The sequence below is a fragment of the Camelus dromedarius genome, chromosome 1, assembly GCF_036321535.1.
Source record: "Camelus dromedarius isolate mCamDro1 chromosome 1, mCamDro1.pat, whole genome shotgun sequence".
In the NCBI taxonomy this organism is placed as follows: domain Eukaryota; kingdom Metazoa; phylum Chordata; class Mammalia; order Artiodactyla; family Camelidae; genus Camelus; species Camelus dromedarius.
This window is the reverse complement of record NC_087436.1, coordinates 47,275,391-47,298,334: the sequence shown is the minus strand read 5'-3', so window position 1 is coordinate 47,298,334 and position 22,944 is coordinate 47,275,391. Positions and strand designations below refer to the sequence as shown.

The window sequence follows — 22,944 nt, the reverse complement described above, 5'->3', positions numbered from 1 at the left end:
TCTAGTTTCCTAAGGTATAAGCTTAGATTATTGATTTTAGATCTTTTCTAAAAGTGTGCATTCATTGCTGTAAATTTCCCTCTGCTTTTGCTGTATCCACAAGTTTTGATAAGTTGTATTTTCACTTTTGTTTAGTTCAATTTCTCTTGGGATTTCTTTACTGACTCTTGTATTAATTAGAAATGTGTTACTTCAGAAAACTGCTGACAGGCAGAGCTGTGTACGGTCTCTTTCATTGCTTTCAGCTGTGACTCCTACAATAAAAAAGATCACAAAAAAGAAAAGAAATGTGTTGCTTAATCTTCAAGTATTTTGGGATTTTCCACAATGGGATTTTCCATTGTGATCTAAAAGGACACACTGCATAATTCCTATTCTTTTAAATTTATTATAGTGTGTTTTATGGCCCAGAATGTGGTCTCTCTTGGTTAACGCTCATGTGAGCGTGAGAAGAATGTGTATTCTGCTGTTACTGAATGAAGTAGTCTGTAGACGTCACTTAGATCCAGTGGATTGTGTTGAGTTCCACTATGTCCTTGCTGATTTTCTGCATGCTGGATCTGTTAAAGTGACTTTTAAAGATCACACTTAGCAATACCAGAATCCAGTCTAGATCCAAGTCTCCTAATTGTAATAAAATATTCTTTGTCCATGCTCTTTCCCTCAGGAATCCTCTTTACTTTCTTGTTTTGATCATATTTCCCACTGCTCTCAGTTAGAAAGTGACTCACCACCTAATGCATTATTAGAGTTTAACCAAAGTACCATGAAAAAGTGAAAAATGGATGTGTCTACTCTCACTGGAGAAAGTACACATGCTTGCGTTTCCTTGACACATTTTCATTTGTTTAGAAATGTAATAGGACACTGAGTTTATTTACTGTCTGTAATCATTTCTACAAGGGTGAATAAGAATTATTCTTTACTTTTCTCTCTAGCAAGCTTTAAACACTTCAGGGAGGTTGGGAAGGACCTCGAAGCTTCTTTTTCCATGTCCTAAACCTCATCCTTCTCTTGAAGGTGTCAGATTCTGAAATCAAGGTGGTGTCTACATTATCCGAAGCCCATGGATTGTATTCTGAAAGCAAGAGAGAGGGTGGGACTGTCTTTAACAATGACATCCACAGTGTTTACTCCTTAAACTTTTCCTCTGTGTACTCTGAGGTGTGGCCTCTGACCACACGTGACTCAGAAGCTCAGGGCAAAAGCACATTGGCTGATTTATTTACTTGGTTAGCATCACCATCCATGTTGTGACAGCTCATTAGAGCCTGGGTTCTACCAGCGGGACCTCTGGTTTACATCTTGATTCTCGCCTCTGGCCCCTACCCTCAAAAATGTGTTTGTCCTCCCTGAGCTCTGGGTGCTTTGCTTCATTTTCCTTTATTTTGCTTGGGGTTCAGTTGCAAAAAGCTTTTTACTAGCATGCCCCTCATTTCACTTCCTTCTTTCTTCTTCCCCCTTTCCAGTTATTCTTGGTGCTTTCATTGCTATTTTATTTGGACACCAACTAACTCTTTGTGGTCCTGAGAGTTTACTTTCTTGATTCACATAGTGTTCTCTGAACATCATCCTTCAAGACTTGAAAGAAGACCTTGAAATAGTTGTGTTATCAAAGAGGATTATGTAAATCTGCCAATATGTAATTTGCTTTGAGATTGCTTAGAAGGAGTGTTGGAAACCTGTTGGGTGAGGATGTCTGAGATGGGTGATGACACACAGGTAGATCAGGTAAATTCCTTATAAAAGAGTTAAAGTACAGATTACTCATTTTCTTTTCTTTTTTTCTTATTGTACTTCATTTTCATTAACTTTAGTGGAAGTGGTTTTCCAGAGTTAGCATCTCATAAAATAATCCATAACATCACCAAGCCCACTGAATATGTATGATTTAAAGTTTTTTTTTCCCCCAAATTATTTATTTTCTAAAGGAAGAGAAGCAAACTGCTGATAACTACTGAGGAGACTGGAGTAAATAACCTCTTAAAAATATTAAGAGCATGGACAACAAAAGATTAGGAAAGAGAAAAATAAGAACTAGGGGATATGGATTACAGAACCAAGAGACTTGACCAGGCTGGGAATCCAAAGGAGACTTCCCGAGCAGGAGCTGGAAGGTTTGCACAAGCTTGGCCATCACTGAGTTACTCAGGTGTAGCTCGTCTGCTCATTCTGTTCACCTGCTCAGATACATACTCCAGGATCCTTGCAATTTTTGTTATAGTACTTTCATGTATGTATCCTGAGGAGTTACTCTGCCTCCCAACAAATGTCCTTTCTCCCTGACCAGAGGTGAACTCCGTCTGGCAGCCTCTTTCTAATAATACCCCCACCCCAATTTGTTTCTGCCTAAATTCATATTTATCCATGTCTGGTTTCATTTTTACTTCTGGTTTCATTTTTATTTTCAAAGACAGGATTTTATTTGAGCAAGAGTAATAATCACAGTAAATATGCACATTTTACTTTAGTTTTATGAACTATATAATTATGCTATATTTAACTACAGAGGCTGAGCTCTTTGCTACCTGGTGGTACATCACCACAACTGGCATCTTGCTAAAAAGAAAAAAACCTTTTAAGTTTCCAGGACAGAGTATTTTTATTTGCCTACCTCAAACATAGTGACCAAAATGAAAAATGAGGTTTACTATTTTTATCCTTAGTACATGATATGAAACAGACTATGTGCTTATCATAATAAAATTTTTAAAGAGAATGTCAATATGATAGCTGATATTTGGAAATTTATGTTGGGAGCTGAAACTCATCTTTTCTCCTTTTAAATTGCAACAACAACTTATGTTTATTTTAGAAAATTTTAAACCTTGATAAGCAAAGGGAAAACTTAAGTCATCTATAAATCTATCACCTGTTAACATTCTGCATTATCTTACCAGCATTTATGTTTATGCAGGCAACTTTTAAAAAACAAGATAAATAGGGTCATATACATATCACTGTTTTGTACTCAAGTATATCATGAACCTCTTTTGTTACTTCCCGCTCAACATGGTAAAGAAGCATTTCAGTATTCTGTTGCATCCATTCACCACAATTTCTTTAAGCAATCCCCTATTTTTGGACACTTAGTTATTTCCAGTTTTTATTAAACATGTCAGAGGCTCAGACCTCAATCTTGTTCACATTCTTAGGGTATTTTTAAAATATAAGAAATGTGTTTCATTGTTGTCATGGAGAGCACCTTGATATTTTTGTTTTTTAAGCCAATTTATATGTATCTCACTTTTTTGTATTCTGACAGGGAGGTAATTGGGTTTCTTCGATTTCCGCCTGGAGGAGGTCCGGGAAATTGAACCCTCTTGCGTGCTGAGCATGCGCTCTACCACTTGAGCTATACCCTTCCCCCGTATCTCTTTTTTGGTTTGAGTTCTTTGTTCACCAATAAGGTTAAAACACTTTTTCACTTTCAATGTTAAAGCATAAAGGAGTTATTTTCTTTGGTTGCAAAAGGTCTGAAAGCATTTCTTAAAATTAAATAATTTTAAGAAATATTTGAAATCAATGAAGTTTCACTGTTAACAATACAATGTGACCTTCTTGTCATTTCTTATGACTTGGACTCTAGGGAGTTTGGATGTAACAATTACAACTTTGTGTCATGAAGGAAAGAACTAGATTAGCAATTGTTTCTTCATGGAAGACCTAACAGAAAACCTGTAGAGGGTGGGAGACACAGGGCTTTTTAATCTGTTAGTTCAGCCTTTCTCTCTGGGCTTAAAAAAAGAGGACTCTTATTCCTGGGATGTTTGAATGCTGTCTGTATTATGCGGAGGGAAGTACAGAGTGACCTTTCAAGATATTTCAAATTTAAGAATCTATAATTAGAAAACACTATTTGAGGTCTCATAATACAGTGTTACTCTTTAAGTGCCCATCTAAATTACTGGGTCATTCCTCCCCCATTTTCTCCCTCCCTCTCTCGTTCACACCTGCCACTTGTGCATCCAAGGACTCTGCTTCAGAAAATCTTCATGGCATCAAACCTGTGGTTGTTATGGTATTAAACTGCTTTCCTCCCCTCTCCCCTCTTTATAAGATCACTTCAGTGACTTCAGTGTCTTACTTGCAAGGGGCTTACCGGGGCCTCTTTAAGAACACAGCTGGCTGTCTTATAAAGAGGGGCTTAGTCATTGAACAAATAACATCAACTGTGTGCCATAAGACAGCAGAAAACCTGACAGACGTGGTCCCTAGTCTGAAGGAGTCAAGAAGAGTCTTCTTTAAGGAAGAGGGATTTGTCCAGGAGTGCATGGGAATTAATTGTACCTGCCATCCCTTGCTGAATGTTACATTTAGGGCCTGTGAACTGCAAGTAAATTAATCTATTTCTGCTTTCCCTGGGTGGCTAATTAAAGTGAAAATACATTGCTACAGTTGATTAACAACCTTAAGATGAGCACTATTTCAATCTGATGGAATGGAAAAAAGCTGACAAATCGCTGAAACGTCAGCTCATTCACAGGACTCATGGAATAGCTGTGGAGGTTCAGCTGTGTTATGTCTTCCATGTACAGTGTGGGACTATCCGAAGGAACAAAGGTCCTTTGCTAGCTAAGGTTTGCTCTCTAATAACTAGTCTTTAAAATAAAAAATCAATCTATTTTCCAACTTACAATAAAATATGCCTTAACCACAATGGCTTTTGTAATTTGGAAACGCTCCACGTTTAACTGTTAGATAGAGCCTGAGATGACTGTGAGAAATAGGAATATTCTTTTGAGTCGTTTAATCCCCTGAGATGATTATGGCTGTTCTTTTGCCAAACAATGACTCTCAAGTCCATTAGACTTAAAAACAGATGCTTCTGTGGAAAATCACTTTCAGTGTATCATCAGGTTATGTAGTGTTTTTATGTGCTTTTTTTGGGCCATCTCCTGATGGTAGAGAATTTTGTTCCACAAATCTGGAACTGTCTTCTCTTCAGCTCTTACCAGATGCATGGCTGAGGGAAATGGAAGTAAAGGATGGATTTCTGGTGCAGTTGTGTCCCTGAAATGAGTCAGACCGTCAGAGCTGCTTATTTGTGTTACGTTGCCTTGGCTTCCTACCAAAGAAGCTCTAGAGAGTTACGCCTTGGAATTTATTGAGGGTCACGATGGAAAACTATCATATGACATCATACGATGATCTCCCTGGTCTGTGCTATTGCTCATCTCCTCTTGTGTACAGACCTGCAGTGAGCATGATACAGCTAAATGTTCAGAAAAACTTTTTCCCCCCAATGACCTCCTTCCACTACGTCTGTGATCAAGAACCCCCAATCTATATTCACCTGGCTCTCTGATCCTACTTTACTCCTCTTACCAGAGTATTTTACTTTGTAAGTTGTATCATTTACTTTATTCCTTTCTGAAGTGATGCATGGTATATATATTTCAAATGAAAATAAATGAACTTCCATGACACTTTTTTTTTTTTCAGTGAAGGTCCAGGGGCTTGGACCCCAGGCTTGAACCCAGGACTTTGTGCGTGCTAAGCATGCTCTCTGCCACTGCACTATATCCACCCCCACCCCCTACCATGACACTCTTTTAAATGAGTCTTTTCTTAACTACTTTAGGATGCATGTGGAAAGAGTGTTTGGCATAGTAAGCATGAATTTAGTTCTATCATCCACCCCCTTTACCCATCTCCTTTTTGACAAGAGCACCCTTTTTAAATTTGACTAGATGAAAGGCACCATGTTTAGCTGTGTAACTGAAAAAAATCTGTAAGCTGACAGTATTATCAGTATCATTAATACCATGCTATAAACAATTATAATTGCCCACAGACTTAAGTTATGGAGCCGCTGTCTGCTCTTTAATTTGACTTGCTCTTGCTACCTAAGAAATAGAATGTTGTTCTGTTTTGTGAGCTACTTTAAGTTTCAGCATCTCATAGCTTGACACTCTGGGCTTATTTCTATGTATTGATGTCTGTAGGTATGTGAAAAGCTTTGGACCTTTGGGATCTGTCTCCTTGAGAAATCTCTCTGTTAGCCTGGTTCTTACTTTGTCAGATATTCATCTAGGCTAACTTAACTCTTGACCTTACAAATAGGTGATTAAATAAAGATTAGCCTGTGAGATTATTGTTGGGTGTTTACATTGCAGCCACTGTCACTGAGGACTGTGACAGGCATGGTTTGGGGATACTTGGAGGCCATGTTGTAGGCACCTTTAGTATTAAGAGCCATGTGACCCCTTTGACTATCTGATTGAATATGAATATCCATTAATTTCTTCTAATACTACCGTAGTGTTCTAGAAATGTCTTAAATATGGGAAACCTGAAGGATTTAAAGTAAGAGAGTAAATTTTTAGAAAGACCAGTGTGGAAAATGAGGGACAGGAAGAGATTAATGTAATGCAGGGGAAACATGGTGGACTGAAGTTAGGGTCAGGTTAGTAGAGGTGGTAGGTAAAGTCAAGAGAGAGGTGATAGCTGGAGTGAGGTCCCAAATGGACGGAGAAAGACATCCTCTGTGGGTGGGGTGGTCTCTTCAAAGGAATAAACGTATCCCCCTGAGAATATTCTTGTAGTTTATCTGAAGTGTAAACTAAGTTGCTTAACTAATATCATAAGCCTTACTGGAATGCAGCATTTTTGACCAATTGAAGTTTATTTCATCTCTACATGGCATTTTAGATACACTTTTGTCCTTTAATTTTTATAGCAACTTTATTGAGATGTAATTCACATACTGTAAAATTCATCCTTTTAAAAGAGTAGAGTTCAGTGATTATAAGTATCTTCACAGAGTTGTGCAACCATCAGCTCTATCTAATTTTAGAACATTTACATCATCCCCCAAAAGAAACCCCATATCCACTGATACCCCCCATTCTCCTCATCCTCCAGCCCCTGGCAGCCACTCATCTACTTTCTGTCTGTATGGATTTGCCTCTTCTGCGCATTTCATATAAATGGAATCGTGAAATATGTGGTCTCTTGTTGGCTTCTTTCATTCAGTATAATGTTGTCAAGGTTCATCCATGTTAAAGCGTCTATCACTACTTCTTTTTTATTACCAGATTATATTTTATTATATGGACACACCACATGTTGCTCATCCATTCATCCGTTGATGGACATTTGGATTGTTCCCACTTTTTGGCAATTATGAGTAATACTGAATGAACATTTGTGTACAAGTTTTTGTGTGGACCAGTGGTTTCATTTTTCTTGGGTGTGTACTCAGGAGTGACATTCATTCTTGTCTCTTCAACAGTTGAGTATTTTTGGTGAAAATAGGATCTCAATTGGAAATCGATTTCTGGTTGCAGATGGGCATATATCCTGTAATTGTTATTGTGTCCAAACTCATAGCATGTACGCACCACCAAGAGTGAACCTTGCTGTGAACTGTGGACTCTGGGTGATTATGGTGTGTCCGTGGAGGTTTGTCGGTTGTAATGAATGTACTGCTCTGTGGGGGATGTTGATAATGAAGGAGGTGTGCATGTGAAGGGGCAAGGGAAATATGGGAAATCTCTGTACTTTTCCCTTAATTTCACTGTAAATGTAAAACTGCTCTTAAAAAAATCTGTTAAAAGTCCATTAAAATATTACAGCATGTAACATATGTATTTCAAAGGGACTCTTCCACCATTTTGTTGGAAGGCGACGAATTGTGCACTGCACAGCAGCCTGGGTTTCCATGACACCGAGTGTGCCTGTGTGTAGGCAGTCCTTCTGCCTGCTCTGCAGAGCCCTGGGTGACCTGGCCTCTGCCCTCTGGCCTCTGCTGCACTTCTCTGCTCCTGGGTCACGATGCTCTATTGCCTTTTAGTTCTCTAAACCTGCCTGGTTCATTCCTGCCTCAGGGCCTGTGAACCAGCTGCTTCTTTGGCCTGGAGTGCTCTTCTTCAATAGCCTATCACTCCCTGCCCCACCATTATTATTAAGTCTTAAGTTAAATAGCATCCCTAACTATTTGCTCTGAATCAGCCTTGCCAGCCTCCCTCTGACTTTGATTGCCCTTGTTTGTCTACTTGTTAGAATGTGAGCATCATGAGGGAAGGGAATCTGCCTGCTCCATTGCTCCACCTTGAACAGGTCTGTTGAGTGTTAAGTAAACAAGTGACACGTGCGTGGCTGGGTTGCTTCTCTCCTCCTGAAATGCTGATACCTGTTAGATCCAGTGTTTTCCTGGTGACTCTTCCAGAGGGGCAATATCACAGAGCTCATCTTTTCACCCTCACCCCCAGAAAACCAGCAAACCATACCAACAGAGCATCATTCTTATTAACCTCTTACTTTCTCTGCCTTTTAGAGCCTTGTCCTCTGCCGCTGCCACTCTGCGCAGAAAGGATCTGCTCCAAGACCACAGGGACCAAGGTGGGATTTGCTGTGCTACCATCTGCAGACAGCAGGTTTGGTGCTTCCTGGTGCTAGATCATAAGTATAATTTGCATCTCCTGAAGGTTGGTTGCCTCTCAGTTGTCCTGCAATTTCTCTGCTCCCTTCCCTTTTCTAGTTAAGACATTTCAAAAGTGCCTTAACTCTGAGAATGTCTATTTTATTCTAAGGAGAGTCTTAGATTTCAAGCGGTTTCAGGTGAATGGGTGAGTGACTATTTCCTCACTCATGGGACTTTTGTCTTAAATGACAGCAAGAGAACTATAGGTGACTCCAAAACATCCTAACCTCTTTGCATTACTGCCGAGACAGCACTCAGCAATGTGCATTAAGAAAAGTTACTGGCACTAAAAATCTTCAAAGAAACATCAGTCAGCTGTGCACCTGTTCAACAACATTACTAAAATGATTGCTAGAAAAGTTGGTGTGTTTCTCTAGTTACTAAAACCAAGGTAAAAGATGTGTGGCAGTTATACCCATTTTCTGCCCATGGAGGAGGATGTTTTTGCTTTTATGATTGATATTGTGCAACTCAATTCATCATCTAGGCTAATTCGAATTTAATTCCAGGATAATTTTTTCTTGAAAATAAAACTAGCAGTTGCTTTTTTAACACAAAAGATTGCACACCTTATGACTAGGGCTCTTAAGTTAGCCGTTCTTTTTCATCATTTCTAATTAGTGTGGTGTTTGTCTAAAGAGACTTTAGCCCAAAGATGGACCCCAGGGCCATGTAATCCCAAGTTAATTAAAAATAAAATTTTATAAATATTGAAGAATCATTGTTTAGCACAGCATTCTGTAAGCTTATTTGTTTGTCTTCCATAAAACTCAAAATAATTGTAAGAATGTTGCTGGGATTAGAATGCCTATATTGGGCTAATACTAGGAATGACAGCTATTTCTGAGTATTTGATGCCTATGATATCCCCTCTTTGTCTGGTAGTATCTGTCCTGCTGGGTGAAAAAAAGAATTCATTTATTCAACAAATACTTACTGAACGATTTCTGTGTGCCAGGCAGTCTTTTCAGTGTGCCTGAATGAAATGAGGCAGTGAACAAAGCAAACTCCCTGCTTTCATGGAGCTTTTAAAAAGCTTCCAAATATCCTCAGCAAACGAATGGGAGAAGGGAGGTGCAGAGAAGTTGACTCACTCTCAGGTGTCCAGGAAAACCCCCTTCAAGATGGAAGACAGACACAAGATGAAAATGGGAGAGTTGGAATCTGATTCGGAAAATGAGAGCAATCTTAATGCTCTAGTTTAATCACTGGAAAAATGTGGAAGCTTATTAAAACAATAAACAAAAACAGGTGCCGGGGTGATCTGATCTAGGCTGAAAGAAGGATTGCTTTTCAAGTATACCATTTAAATTCATTTTATTCAAGTTCACAGCTTCTGCCCAAATTCAGCCTCCATCATCCCCTCCTAGCCTCAGTTGTCAGTGTCTAATGCAGCTTTCCAGAGTTCCTCTGTACACAAATCTGAATTCATATTTGCTCCTTTCATAAAATAAAGGATACCAAACTATACTTTTGAGCATTGTATATTTTTCTTCTAATAAATGGAGGAGGGTTTAATAAATCAGTACTAAGAGAGTGTCCTCATTCTTCTTTTTTTTCACCCCCTCAACAGTCACAGAGTAGTCCATTGTATGGATGTACCACAATTTAAATAGTGACCTATTGATGGACATTTGGGTTGTAGCCAATCCTTGCTCTTAAACAATGCCACAGTAAATAACTTTGTACATGTGCACAATTATATGTGTATAAATTTGCAAAGTAGAATTGCAGGGCATATAGTATATGTATAGTTTTGATAGCTGTCTTGTCAAATTGTCTCCCGGAGGGGGTTTATCTTATTCTCACCCCTGCTGGAAACTTGTGAGAGAAGTTGTTATCTGGATATGGACTTTTTCCCAGTCTGGTAAATTAAATGATGTCTCGGAGTTTCAATTTAGGAATCCTATTCATTCAGAATTCTCAGTAGTATTTTTTTAAAAGAAAGTGTTCAGAAAAGTAAACAAAACCGGAATTCAGCTCTTTTTATTGTACAAAAGGACACTAAAGGCCTTAGATCTTCTCTTATGTAAGTTAAGACAACATTTGTCCACATTAAAAATGCTACATTTTAAATACTGAAAACATAGAGGGTTTACCCTGTGCTTCTTAGGCTCGCGATGTACCTAGGTGACCTGCTAAGAGTAAGACCTTTCTCCTGTAATTTGGTCCTGTATGATAGCTTGTTGAAATAGGACAGCATACAAAAACAAGTTAACACAGCAGACCTGGAACTGCTTTCCTTAGAAATGCCTGCCTGGTAACTTAGATTTGAGGAGAGTTCCCACTATTTCCTGGTAAGAGTGGCTCGCTGTGCCTGAACTGTTGTGCAAACAATTCAAAAGGTTTCTTTTGAATACCTGCTTACATTCTGGGAGTATAGCATTTGGGTACGTGGCCAGCAGAAGGTTCCTGTGTGACCAACTCCAATAAAAATCCCAGACACTGAGTCACTAATAGGCTTCCCTGGTAGACGATATTTCACAGGTACTGTCACAACTGGTTGGGGAAATTAAGCACAACCATGTGATTCCACCGGGAAGGGACCCTTGGAAGTTTGCCCCTGGTCTCCTCTGGACTTTACCCTGTGTGCCTTTTTCCTTTGCTGATTTTGCCTTGTATCCTTCTGCTGTAACAAACAGCTGTGTGTACAACAATACACTGGGTCCTGTGAGTCCTAATGAACCATCACACTGGGAGTGGTCTTGGGGACCCCACCTAGTCAGCTTTGCAAAGACTTTAATATCCTTTCTGTCTGCAGGGTTAGTGGTGAGTGACACAGACACTTAGCATGCAGTTGACTGACCTTTGGCATTTTATCTTGACTTACAGTCTGTGTTCTGTTGTAACCTGTTTAATGCTTCGGATTTCTAACAGTGATTTAGCATGTACATCTAACAAATGGAGGCAACAAGAAGGCTGCTGGGTACTGGAGAGTTTTATGTTTAGTGGTGAATCCACAACTTCGGTCTTCCCCATGTCTGTACTTAGGCTTAAAAGCTTCTTGCTTTAATTTTCTATAATTTGATTATTAGGTAAATGGATTTACACAAATCCCCTTGGATTCATAGCCACAGAATTTTAGTTAGACAGTCTGATTTCTAAGTATGCTCTGATTCTGAAGCTTAACTGCAAATCAGTAGTCCTGGAAACTTCACTTAAGATGGCAGATCTTTGTCCAAATAGGATATAAGGCCCAAAGATTGAAATAAAGCTTATTTTTGTATAGTTGTGTTATATTAGCATCCCATTTTAAATTTTTAAATATTAAAATGGAAAACTGATAAAAGTGTTAAAGATTTATTTCTTTAAGCTGCTTTTTGTTTTGGTTTTGATGGGTTTTTTTGGTGGGGGTAGGTAATTAGGTTTGTTTGTTTGTTTATTTATTATTTTTTAAATGTAGGTACTGGGGATTGACTCCAGAACCTCATGCATGCTAAGCATGTGCTCTACCACTGAGCTATACCCTCCCCCTCCTTAAGCCGCTTTTTCGAAAAGATGTTAGGTGGCTTCTGAAGAGAAGTGTTCATATGGCTTAAAAATATTAAGTGTAGGACAGAGATGGTTCTTAATGCTTCTTGCTGATCAGAAAAAGTGGTGGATCCATAAAATATTAGGGAACTGGTAGTAACTGGTGAAGAATGTACGTGAATTTTATTTTTATTGTCGATTTTTGGCTTCTAGAGTGACCTAGGCATGTGAGCTAACTTATGTTTAAAAACAAAGCTCAGTGAGGTGGACCTTAGGCTGATAGTGACATTTCTTTATATTCATGGTGGTATTTGAGGCTGAACTCCTTAAATTCTGAAGCTACTTGTATTGTGGTATCAATTTCTTTCAGGTAAAAATGTGTAAAAGTATAAAACGTGTAAAAGTGTAATAGTTGTTCTGGCCTGGAATGTAGCTCACTAAATGAGTCAACCCTCTGGTAGCCTGGGAGAAAAATTCTTTTTTGACTGTGAGGCCAGAATTACTGACCCAGGCTGTTTAGGAATATATTATTTTAACTATGACTTCATGAGAGAACTAATTCTTATGGGGATGGCAAGTAACTTCCATGACAGCATATAATTCCCATTCACTTTTATATGTAAGAACCCAGTAATTGCTTTTCTCAGAACTCAGAAGAAAAAATAGCGTAGCCTGTATTTCAGCTACAAAGGATCTGTTGATTCTGCGCATAGCATAGTGCCTTTTGAACTCCCCAACTTGAAAAGAATTGGAGGAGCCTCTACTCCCAGGGACCTGGGGAAGAGCAGTATTGAGGTTAAGGGTGAAATCAACAGTCTAGTTAGTGCCCAGAGGAGTTCGCACTGATAAATGTCTGTCCTGCTTCTGACTGTACTAGTGCCTGAGTCACCTTCCTCCTGCCAAACCCAAACGGGTTACTAGGCGACAGGAGTGATTAGATTCTCCAATATCTCACCACAGTGAAATGACCATCTGCAAGATTTCCAGGAAATGTCCCTCTTATAAGTCACTGGGGAGCTGGGCAAACATTCACACAGGCACTGAAGGCATCAGATGACCCAGAGCTAGTAGCTGTGTGTTAGAAGGTGGGGCCAGCTAATATTTGGAAGAAAGTCACCTCACAGGGCAAACACAGACTGTTATCTGCATGGTAACTGTGAGAAGGAAGCGTGGAGGAGGGAAGGGTGAAACATCTCTCCAGAAGGACTCATGGGGAAGGAAATCTGCTCTTATGAAAAACAAAAACAAAAACAAAAACAAAAAACCCTAGCACACTCCAAATTGTAAAAATAGACCAAGATCTCAGAAAATCACAACATTAGCAGAGTGGCTGAGATTACTTGGGTTCAAATCCTACCTCTGACCACTTGCTGGATTTCTAGCAATGGAAGTGTCTCACTTCCTCAGGCCTCACATGGAGGTGATAATTGTACCTACCCCTTAACGTAGTTGCGCATATTAACCTGTTAATATTGGGGAGGCACGAGTGTCTGGTACCATAAGCTCTGGGAAGTGTAATTATGTTCTTCACCGTCCAGGCAACTACCTAAGCAAGAGATGGGGGCAAAATTGTTTAGAAATGAAGAAAAGCCCAAAGATAGGTGAGAACTTTTCAGGGATTTATCAATTCTTTTACCATTTTGAGAACTGGAACTATTGAAATTATAGTTACAGTATCACTTAAAGAAACCTTTCCAAGGGTTTTCAGCAATACATACTTTAAAAATTATATATATATTTTGAAAAACTACATCAGGATTATGCAGGGAGAGCAGGGTATAACCATGGAGATTGCTTGGGGGCTTCCAAGTTATCTGTAACATTCTGAAGCTATAAAGGGTTTTGCTTTACTATTTTTTATACCTTATGTTATATCCTGCCTTTTATATGTGATATATTACGATTAAAAATGCAATCACACAAAGTAAACCACTGTAAGTTGGGTGAAATTTTGGGGTTTCTGTATCCCGTATGGAAATTATAATTATGTAGGCACGTTATTGACTCCTTTAGAAAAAGAAAGATGCCTGCAGTACTTTGGAGAAGGGTGAGATTGAGCAGGTGTCTTTGAGTGTGTGAGCTGACACATTTATTCACAGACACTCTAGTGCTTCTGAATGCTGGGCATTTGGCTCGTGGCCAGCGACACTGACACAAATCAGACATGGATGGTCCTTGCACCTCCTACCCCAGCAGAGGAGATAGCCTTGGGTAGGCTACAAACTACAAACCCATGTAAGAGACTAAAGAAATGGATGGAGCATAAGTAAGGGGAGAAAGCCATGGCATTAAATCCCAATCTGATCCTTTAGGAGTTCTCACTTCCTTTGAATTTAGTTTTTGAAGGAAAGCGGAAGTTAGCAAACTGGGTTGAGATGTTGCTGTGCATTGGGCTAGGGTCACAGCAGTGCCCAGGTGATATTATATGTTATAAGTGTACAATATAGTGATTCATAGTTTTTAAAGGTTTACTCTATTTATAGTCATTGTAAAATATTGGCTACATTCTCTCTGTTGTACAATATATCCTTGTACCTTATTTTCTGCCCAATAGTTTGTGCCTCCCATTAATTTAGATTCTCAATCTTTCATCAGGAATATATTATCTGATAGAAAACTATATTACCCATTGTTCATAAAAGCTTACTGAACAAACATAACTTATTTTCAAAAACAGAAGAAGCCATAAATAATGCCTCAAATGATTCACATAAACTTTGATGGAGTTCACTTACTTCGTTTATTTGTTCTAAAAATGTTTGTGGTAGGAATTTGTTAATTAAATTCTAAGACATGATCAGCTGCATTTCCAAAGTTATTTGGGTGTGTGTGTGTGTGTGTGTGTGTGTGTGTGTTTGATGTCTGAAGTTAAAACTGAAATAGTCTGCTGCCCAGGAAAAAACTCCAGTCTAGGATTGCCAGTCTATTACCAGAGAAATCTAGTCCAATTTGATGCTGTAAATTGTCTGCCTTTAAACATGAATGCTAGAAGAGTAGATAGTTTAACTCTTTAAATCAAGATACCCAATTTCAGGTTACTTGGGATATTTTTACTTTTTAATTTTAAATATCTTCGAAAAAGCCTTTTTAAACATAGTTTATACAATTTGTATTATATTATTACCTAATTTTGAATCTTCACTCACATAATGGTTAGTTGGTATAATGAAGCATAATCCTGATTTGTTTATATCCTTTGGTGTTGGCGCCTGAGCTCACTTAATAACTTTCTTAACCATCTCTTGTTATATGGGATATGACCTTCACTTCAACCTTATAAAAGTATTTTCTTCAGTTTTAATATCTTATTTCTTCTCTAATTAACCTGAGATCAGAAGCTCTTTGTTAAGATCTTATTTAATTGGCCTCCATCATGGTAGGAAAGGGGATTCTGCATCAGGCCCCCAAAAATAGTCTTCTCACTCCATTCAGGTGCCTAAATAGTGTATGGAACCTAATGGATGATTCTTCCTTGGATTTATTTCCCTCTTCATGTGACCTGTTCTCACAATCTGATGTCTAACCATGAGAAATAAAGACATAAGACAGGCCATTTTTAATTGTAACATGCCAATGACCAGTCATTTAACATAGTTCCTTATTTGAGAATGTGGGAGAGGTAAGGCTGAAGAAACTGCAGACCACGAGGATTGCTTTAATTCCCATCAAGTGGTAGAGTCTGGTTTAGAACCCCGATCTTAGGATTCTAAAACGTTACCTTGCAAGTTTGACCATGATGTCGAGTGAACTTTTGTTGTTCATTGTTTTAATAAACTCACATGGACCTGTTAACCCATAAATTACCTACATCAAGCTAAATTAAAACACACACAAAAAAATTGTGAAATCTTTGAGGGAGTTGATTTCTCACCCGCAGGGCCCGCCTCATGGTGCTGCTCTGAGCACCAAGAGGAAGCACCTAGAGCCTCTGCTGGCTGGTACCCTCTCTATCAGTACATTATTTCACCCTGCTGCTTTTCTTTCTGTGAGAATGGGATTTTTGTTTGCCTTCTTTAACTGTCTTTGGTGAGATCACTAACATTTCTTTTTATATAATGATATTTTTTATACATCTAGGAAATCTGAAAAATAATGAGGTTGTATTAAATGAGAACTGAAACCCAAAGTTGCTAAATTACCTACCCAGGATTAGTCACAGCTGGTTTGTGGCCAAATGGAGATAAAGATTCTGGTTTCTTAACTTCTGATCCAGGGCCTTGCCATGACACTAGTAGCTTTTAAACTTTCTTAGCCATTGAACCCATATTTCAGATGAGATTTTGGGTAACCCCTCCAAAAGAGACATCTTTGGTTTGTTTGTTTTTAATAGAGGTACTGGGGATTGAACCAAGGACCTTGTGCTTGCTAAGCATGTGCTCTATCACTGAGCTATACCTCCTCCTCCCTTCCAAAATAGAAAGAAAAGCGGAACTTCTCTAGTTGAAGCAAGAAGGGGGCTGGAGTCATGTCCGCAAGGTCTCATTGAGACACTGCACTTCTTTCTTCTCAGCATGATTCACAACACAGATAAAGGGTGTGGCCCCTCTCTCATCCCCCAACGTCCTTAGCACAATGGACTAAATCTGATCTAAGCCTACTTTGCTGGATCCTTTCTGTCCCCTGTATGTAAAAGTGAATACACATGGAAAAGTTGACCAAGTCCAGGAGTCACAGCTGTAAAGGAAATGTCAGGTCTTCCCTGTTGACTCTGGAACATTTTTACTGTGTGTCAAGAGGAAGCAACAGAAGAGATCTGGCTATGAAAGTCTGCTGATCTCCAGCGCTGGTTCTTCTGATTTAGCAGGGGCATGCTATCTTGTTTCTTTTCCTTCGCTGTAAGAATTCAACCTGAAGCTGTGTGCTAGTTTGTAGATTTTCCCCCGAAGAGTGGTAGAATGACATACTGAATCAGAGCCACCAAAGTATCAAATGCTAGCTCCACCATTTACTAGCTGGTGACCTTGGGCAATTTTACTTAACCTCTCTGTGCTCATCTCTGAAATGTGGGTAATAATCATGTCTACCTCATAGAGTTGTGTTGAAGATTTAATAAGACAAAGCATTTAGAACAGTGTTTGGCAATGGTAAATACTATATGAGTGTTAACTTATTCTTAAGTCTAGGCTGTACACATTTAAATCATTAATAGGATGCAGATTCAAAAAACTTTAAACACTTGAATATTCTAATCTAGTGTTGATAACTAAAAATGTATATTTTTTTTCTTGTTAGACTATAGCACAATAATGGTAGATCCCAATTAACTTTGTACGATCATGTGTTGATAAAATTGTTTAAAGTATACATTTGTAAATACTTTTCAAAAAAAAAAAAGCTTTTCTAAAGTAACTACAAAGCTCAAAATACAATAATCAATTGGCTTCACAACATAAATTAGATTTGTTAAGGCCCCAGAGAAATGTTCTTTTCTACCTAGTTATTATGAATGGTCTTACTTTTGTAGATGAGGAAAGCTATACACAGTGGCCAACCAGTATTTCCTAGGAAACTTTCTGACAGTTGATCTTTAAACATAGGTTTCTGATTGCACTTTGGTGAAAATCTCTGCAAAGAAATTCTGTCTATTTAGCTGGTTATTTATTGACATACAGTAATGCCCTTGATGAGTGAGTGCATTTTTGTTTTTAAGAGTTGGTGCCACTCTCAGAAGAAAATGAAGAAACTATCTGCTGTAGTAACAGTAGGATTCCAAAACTGGCTTTAGAGTTAGGGTCTTCTTTTGCCCACCAGCTCTTTTGTCCCTGTCGCTACCACACCCAGATACTTGCCAAATATCTAATTCATATTTGAAAGCCTCATGATTATTAATTTATAGTATTTAAATGAGTCTGGATTTTCTTACTATTGAAATCTCTGCACTAGTCTGATTTGCACCTATAGAACACCATTTTTATAAGAGATCTGTATAATAATTGTGCATGAATATATAGTCAAAAAGCAAAGACTGGTGACCATACCATGAAAATGTAGGACACCAGGCACCCCAGAGGGGAAGGGTGGTTTTTAACAAGTTGGAAGTTATAAATTGGCATTTGTTTTTCAATGGGGATTTGGGGAAAGAGGACTCTAGGTTTTGTTACCTCCCCAGGCAGTGGGTGCTGTGTTTGACAATTTGTTTCTGGGTCCAGGAGTTGTAGCAGGAAAGGTTTCTTGGAGAAAGTGACATCTAAGCTGGGACCTGAGCAGAAGAGGCAGGTATGTAAGCAAGAAGGCGGGGACGAGAGGAGGTTTGGGCTGCTGAAAAACTCTATGAAAAGGCCTGATAAGAGCGGAAAATGCATGTGATGGGGACAGAAGTTAAGGACTATGCCTAGAAGCACAGGATGAAGGGAAAGGGAAAAAATGAGTCTCCAGTTGAGCCCGGAAGGAAGCCGAGGCCAGATTTCAAAGGTCCTTGTAAGCAGTGTCACCCGTCAGAAGGACACACCATCTGGAGGAAAAACTAAGGTAATTGGGAAAAGGTGATCTGACTGGATATTTGTTACTAAGGAAATAATGTTAATTTTGTTTAGCTGTAATGACATTAGTGTTTTTTATTTTTTTTTTAAAGAGTGCCTTGAAGAGGCATACTGAAATATTTACAAGTTTACAAATAAGATGTTTGGGATTGTTTCAGAAAGACTCAGGGTAGAAGACAGATAAAATAGATTTCCCATGATGATCGTTGTAGCTGATGAGATTTGCTGTGCTATTCTCTGTACTTTCAATATAACATTTGAAATTTTCTATTATAAGTTGTTTTTTTTTGTAAGTCAAAGTAACCAATGGACTTATGGCCACAGAGAGCCATTTAGGGGCTTTAGAAGAAGCAGTCAGTAAAAAACAAGTTTCTTCTGTACAGCACAGGGAACTACATTCAGTATCTTGTAATAACCTTTAATGAAAAAAAATATGAAAACAAATATATGTATGTATATGCATGACAGGGCCAACAAGAAGCCAGTAGACCAGGAAATGGACCAGGAACAAAACCAGAGCGGGAGGGAATGCTGCATTAAGTACTTGATCATCAGTCCTTTCCCCCCAGTGGTTGTGGTGCTTCATTTTCTCCTTGTGCAAGATTATTCATGACTTCATGTCTTCTTAGTGACCTGTTTTGTATTATTCATTTCCTCATAATTTCACTTTGTATTCAGTAGTACAAAATACTAGAGTATCCCATATTCCTAGGACTGCATAAACTTTCTTTTTAGTAAAAAAATAAATAAATTTTTTGTATCTTTTTGGTGGATGGATTTAATCCATTAAAAATGTGTTGTGGCTACTGACATGTTTGGATTAAGTCATGCCCTCTGTAAGGAAGGGTGTTTGTGAGCTAGAGAAAGCAGAGTTACATAGATAGATGGAGAATTAAATTGGACAGGACTTGGGGTGATTGTCAAGAAAGCAGAGGAGGGACTTTGAAGCTGAGATAATAGCTAAGATTTTATTTACCCTCTAAATAACCCCCATTGCATACAATGGAATTCACTCATTTCATTTAAAGATACTGCCCATCAGCCCATCATCCTTTCTGACATTCGTAAGATGTGCCTCTGAAGTACAGAGACATATTAACCAGAATGTCATTTTTGGTCTTGTCGTCAGTACAAGCTTTGGAAATGGGCTCACAATATTCTGATATCTTTAATACTGCAGATTATGCTACAGGAGATGTTAGAAGAAAAAAAAAACCAAATCAAAAACAAAAAACTTCTGGGCTGTAAATTTTATTTAAATTTCTTGGAAAATGCAGGGGGCTTTTTGTGTTTTTTTTCTTAATACATGTTTTTGATAGCATGTTTTGGAAAAAAAAGTTTCAAGTGAGTATTTCTGGTCAAATACTTTTTTTTAAAATGTAGTATCATCAATGAAAATTACATTTAATGGAAATAAGATTAAATATGGAATTACATCTTTTAGCTTCCTGATGCTAATTGAACATTGAGAGTTTATAGCATTTCCTGACTACCTCTTGGCTTGATGTTCAGGTTTGGAGACAGTGCTTTTAATCATCCTGTGTTTTTCTAAACCTGCTTCACTCTGTAGAAAACAGTTTCTGACCATAGTTTACTCCCAAGAATAGACCAGTGCTAAACAGAATAGAGTAACTACTTCACTGATGTTCTATTCATTACTGATTTGTGGAGCTTGGCATTTTACAAGTCTATTAAAAAGGACTATTCTACTTTTTTAAAATTTTGTTTTCAGTTTTCATCTGTATACCCTAGCCTTTTAAAATTCCCAATATATATAGTATGTGTGTATCCTCCATTGTTATGTTCATTATTTGAATTTTCTTTTCACTTTTACATCTATGTAGTATAGTTTACTAAACTTCAAATGTTATTTCTTCTTGAATTTATAAAAGTTGTTTTTATTGCTCTTTGGTCTTTTTAAATGGCTTCTGGGTGGATGGGAGGGGGTGGGAGTTACTTAATCAAAAACCTCTCCAGGATAGGCGCCTTCTCTTCTGCTACCCTCCTGAGCCCTTAGAGCTGGATTCCACGTGGAACGGGATGCCAGAAATCATCTCCGTTCTGCCTGGCCGGCCATTCACTTGCCTCACCCTCCAGGCGGTGAGTCCAGCATTTATTATATGTCTAGCCCTGGAGTATTGCTTATCTTGGGTTTGGTCACTCTGTTTCATTAAACTCAGGGTACAGCTTTTGCAGTTTTCTGTATCTCTATTTTCTATCCTACCTATTTAACATAAAATAATACAACCTCTGCATCAAAAGTCAAGTTGAATACTGAATCCTTATTAGACATTTGATAGCTTTAACTCTTCTGCCCCCACATAATATCTGTTTTTATTCTTCCTGTGTTTATAATATTGTATCTTTAACCTTTTCTTAAAAGCCTCATGTGGGTTAAACATTTCTTAGAAGAATGCACTGGGGTGATCAATTTTTAAAAAGTCCATTATGGCCAGTATAATCAGAATGCTGTACACGTACACACATTAATCGATTAGAAATGGAAAAGAACTCAAAGGCAAAAATCCACAGTTAAGCTGTGGGAGCATTTTTAGTGGAATCCAGTTTTAGTTTAAAAGAAGTTATATTTGCGCAGGTTTCTGGAAGCTATTTACTGTGATTCAGTCTCGGCAGGTGGGAACATAGATGTTCTTGATATTCTCTTGCCTTGATGGTGTACTGATTTTTTTTTTTCTGATAATGAGATTTCATTTAAAAATTTTAAACAGTGTTGCCTCATAAGCCTGGTGATCCTAGTTTGAATAGCCCTCCTGCTTGATTTTCCTTCATTGCACTGTAAGTCTTTTTCTTGTTGTAGTAGGACACCAGCAGTATGTAAACCCCATGAGAGAAGGGACTTTCTATGTACTCACTAAATATTGTTGAGTCAATAATTATCTTTGCTTTTAGGCTGCTTATTTATTTTTTCAGTACAAAAAGGTAAAAAGTGGAGCAAATGATCCATGTAATATCACTTTTCCAGGAACCATGTTTATTTATTTATATATAGCCCAATTTTCTCCCACACTAAAGAATTGTGCTACATACACCGTTTTGTAACTTCTTCGCCTAACATTGTATGATAGTATGATGGTATTTTATTGTACAAATAATGTTAGAATGTAACTAGTCCCATCTTGATGGACAGTGTGGTTTCAGTCTTATAGGTCCAGAATCACTTACCTGCAGTTTCAAAACCTAAACTTCTAAAAATAAAAGGCCGTTTGTCCTTCCTTCCCCCATCCCTCCGTCCCTCCTCTAATTCTTGGTGTCAGAAACTGGTTGAACTGACCAAAAGTTCTTTATAGTTTTTATTCACCCAACTTAGTGTGAATATATCTACACCTCATTCAGAGATATTAATATTTGAATATCTGATGTTTCCCAGATCCATCAAGGTGGTAGTGGTGAGTTGTGCGACCTAATATAGATTTTTGAAATCTAAAGTTCTGAACTGTAAAATGTATCTGTTGCCAAAAGATTCTGATGATTGTATTTGGAAAATAATTCACAGGTACTTATCCAAGTATCTTTAGATAAGTCCCTAGTAGTAATTCACAGTGGGTAACATATAGCTTTTGAAATTAGGGAGAAAAATACTAATATAAAAAAATTTTAAGAGGATATGGAACCAGAATTTTGGAGTACCTGGGATTGTTATTTGGTAATGTTTTTATGGATTTTTGCAAGATTAATTAGTGTTTAATTAGTGTTTCCAATAATTCTTTCCACTTAAATAATTTTTATATATAGTGTATATATACTCCTTTAAAGCTATAATTTATTTAACTGATCATTTGGTGATTTTAGGTTATTTCTGCCATCTTGGTTGCCACAGAGTACAGAGGACAGAAACTCTCAGCTGATAATGAGTACAATAAAACAAATATATACGAAATATCCAGAAAAAATGTTTTTGAAAATGCATAAATACACAAGCTTACTAAAACATCCACGGTGCATGAAAATTACCTATATTCACGAAAGAGGACTTGCAGATTCGCATTTTTGTTTGTTTGTGGTTGTCTTTTTTTTTTTTTTTCTTTATTTTTTCCTTCCCTTAAAGGAGGCACTAGAGATTGAACCCAGGACTTCGTGCACACTAAGTGCATGCTCTACCACTGAGTTCTATCCCCCACCCCACAGATTTGCATTTTTGACTGAATTGTCTTCTCCATCTAAATCAGATCTGGCCTCATTCTCTTCTCTTTAGCAGCTGGTTTTGCCCAAGGGAAACAGCATCAAATAAGTGGTTTCTTTTTGTGAAATAATGAGTGACATCCATTATGTGGCAATTTATAAAGCAGTCTTCATCCTTCTTGCAAATAAACCCTGCAGAAGACATCACACCTTATACAACAAAGTCTCCTTTTGAAAGTTGACACTATGTAAAGACTAATTTAATTGTCTCTGTACTTGAAGTTAGGGCTGTACTATCCAAATAGTTACCTGTTTTACCAGGCTTTCTCAAAAGCAGCAATAATGCAGACTTATCCAAAACACAACATTCTAGACATACATTTTTTTTTAATTGCAGTTAATGGAGGCTGAGTGGAGACATGAAAT

The 22,944-nt window shown here is 37.9% G+C and overlaps 1 protein-coding gene across 8 annotated transcripts in view; it reads left to right on the top strand.

Annotated features, from left to right (window-relative positions):
- SGMS2 (sphingomyelin synthase 2) overlaps nucleotides 1-22,944 on the top strand; it is a 93,045-nt gene that overhangs the window by 34,025 nt on the left and 36,076 nt on the right. For 5 of the 8 annotated variants that reach the window (XR_010380375.1, XM_064484316.1, XM_031468111.2 and 2 more), the window contains exon 2: nucleotides 8,282-8,432. The gene's annotated coding sequence lies outside the window, so the exon portion shown is untranslated. The remainder of the gene's footprint in view (nucleotides 1-8,281; nucleotides 8,433-22,944) is intronic. The other 3 variants (XM_010999059.3, XM_010999060.3, XM_031468124.2) reach the window with 2 other exon arrangements.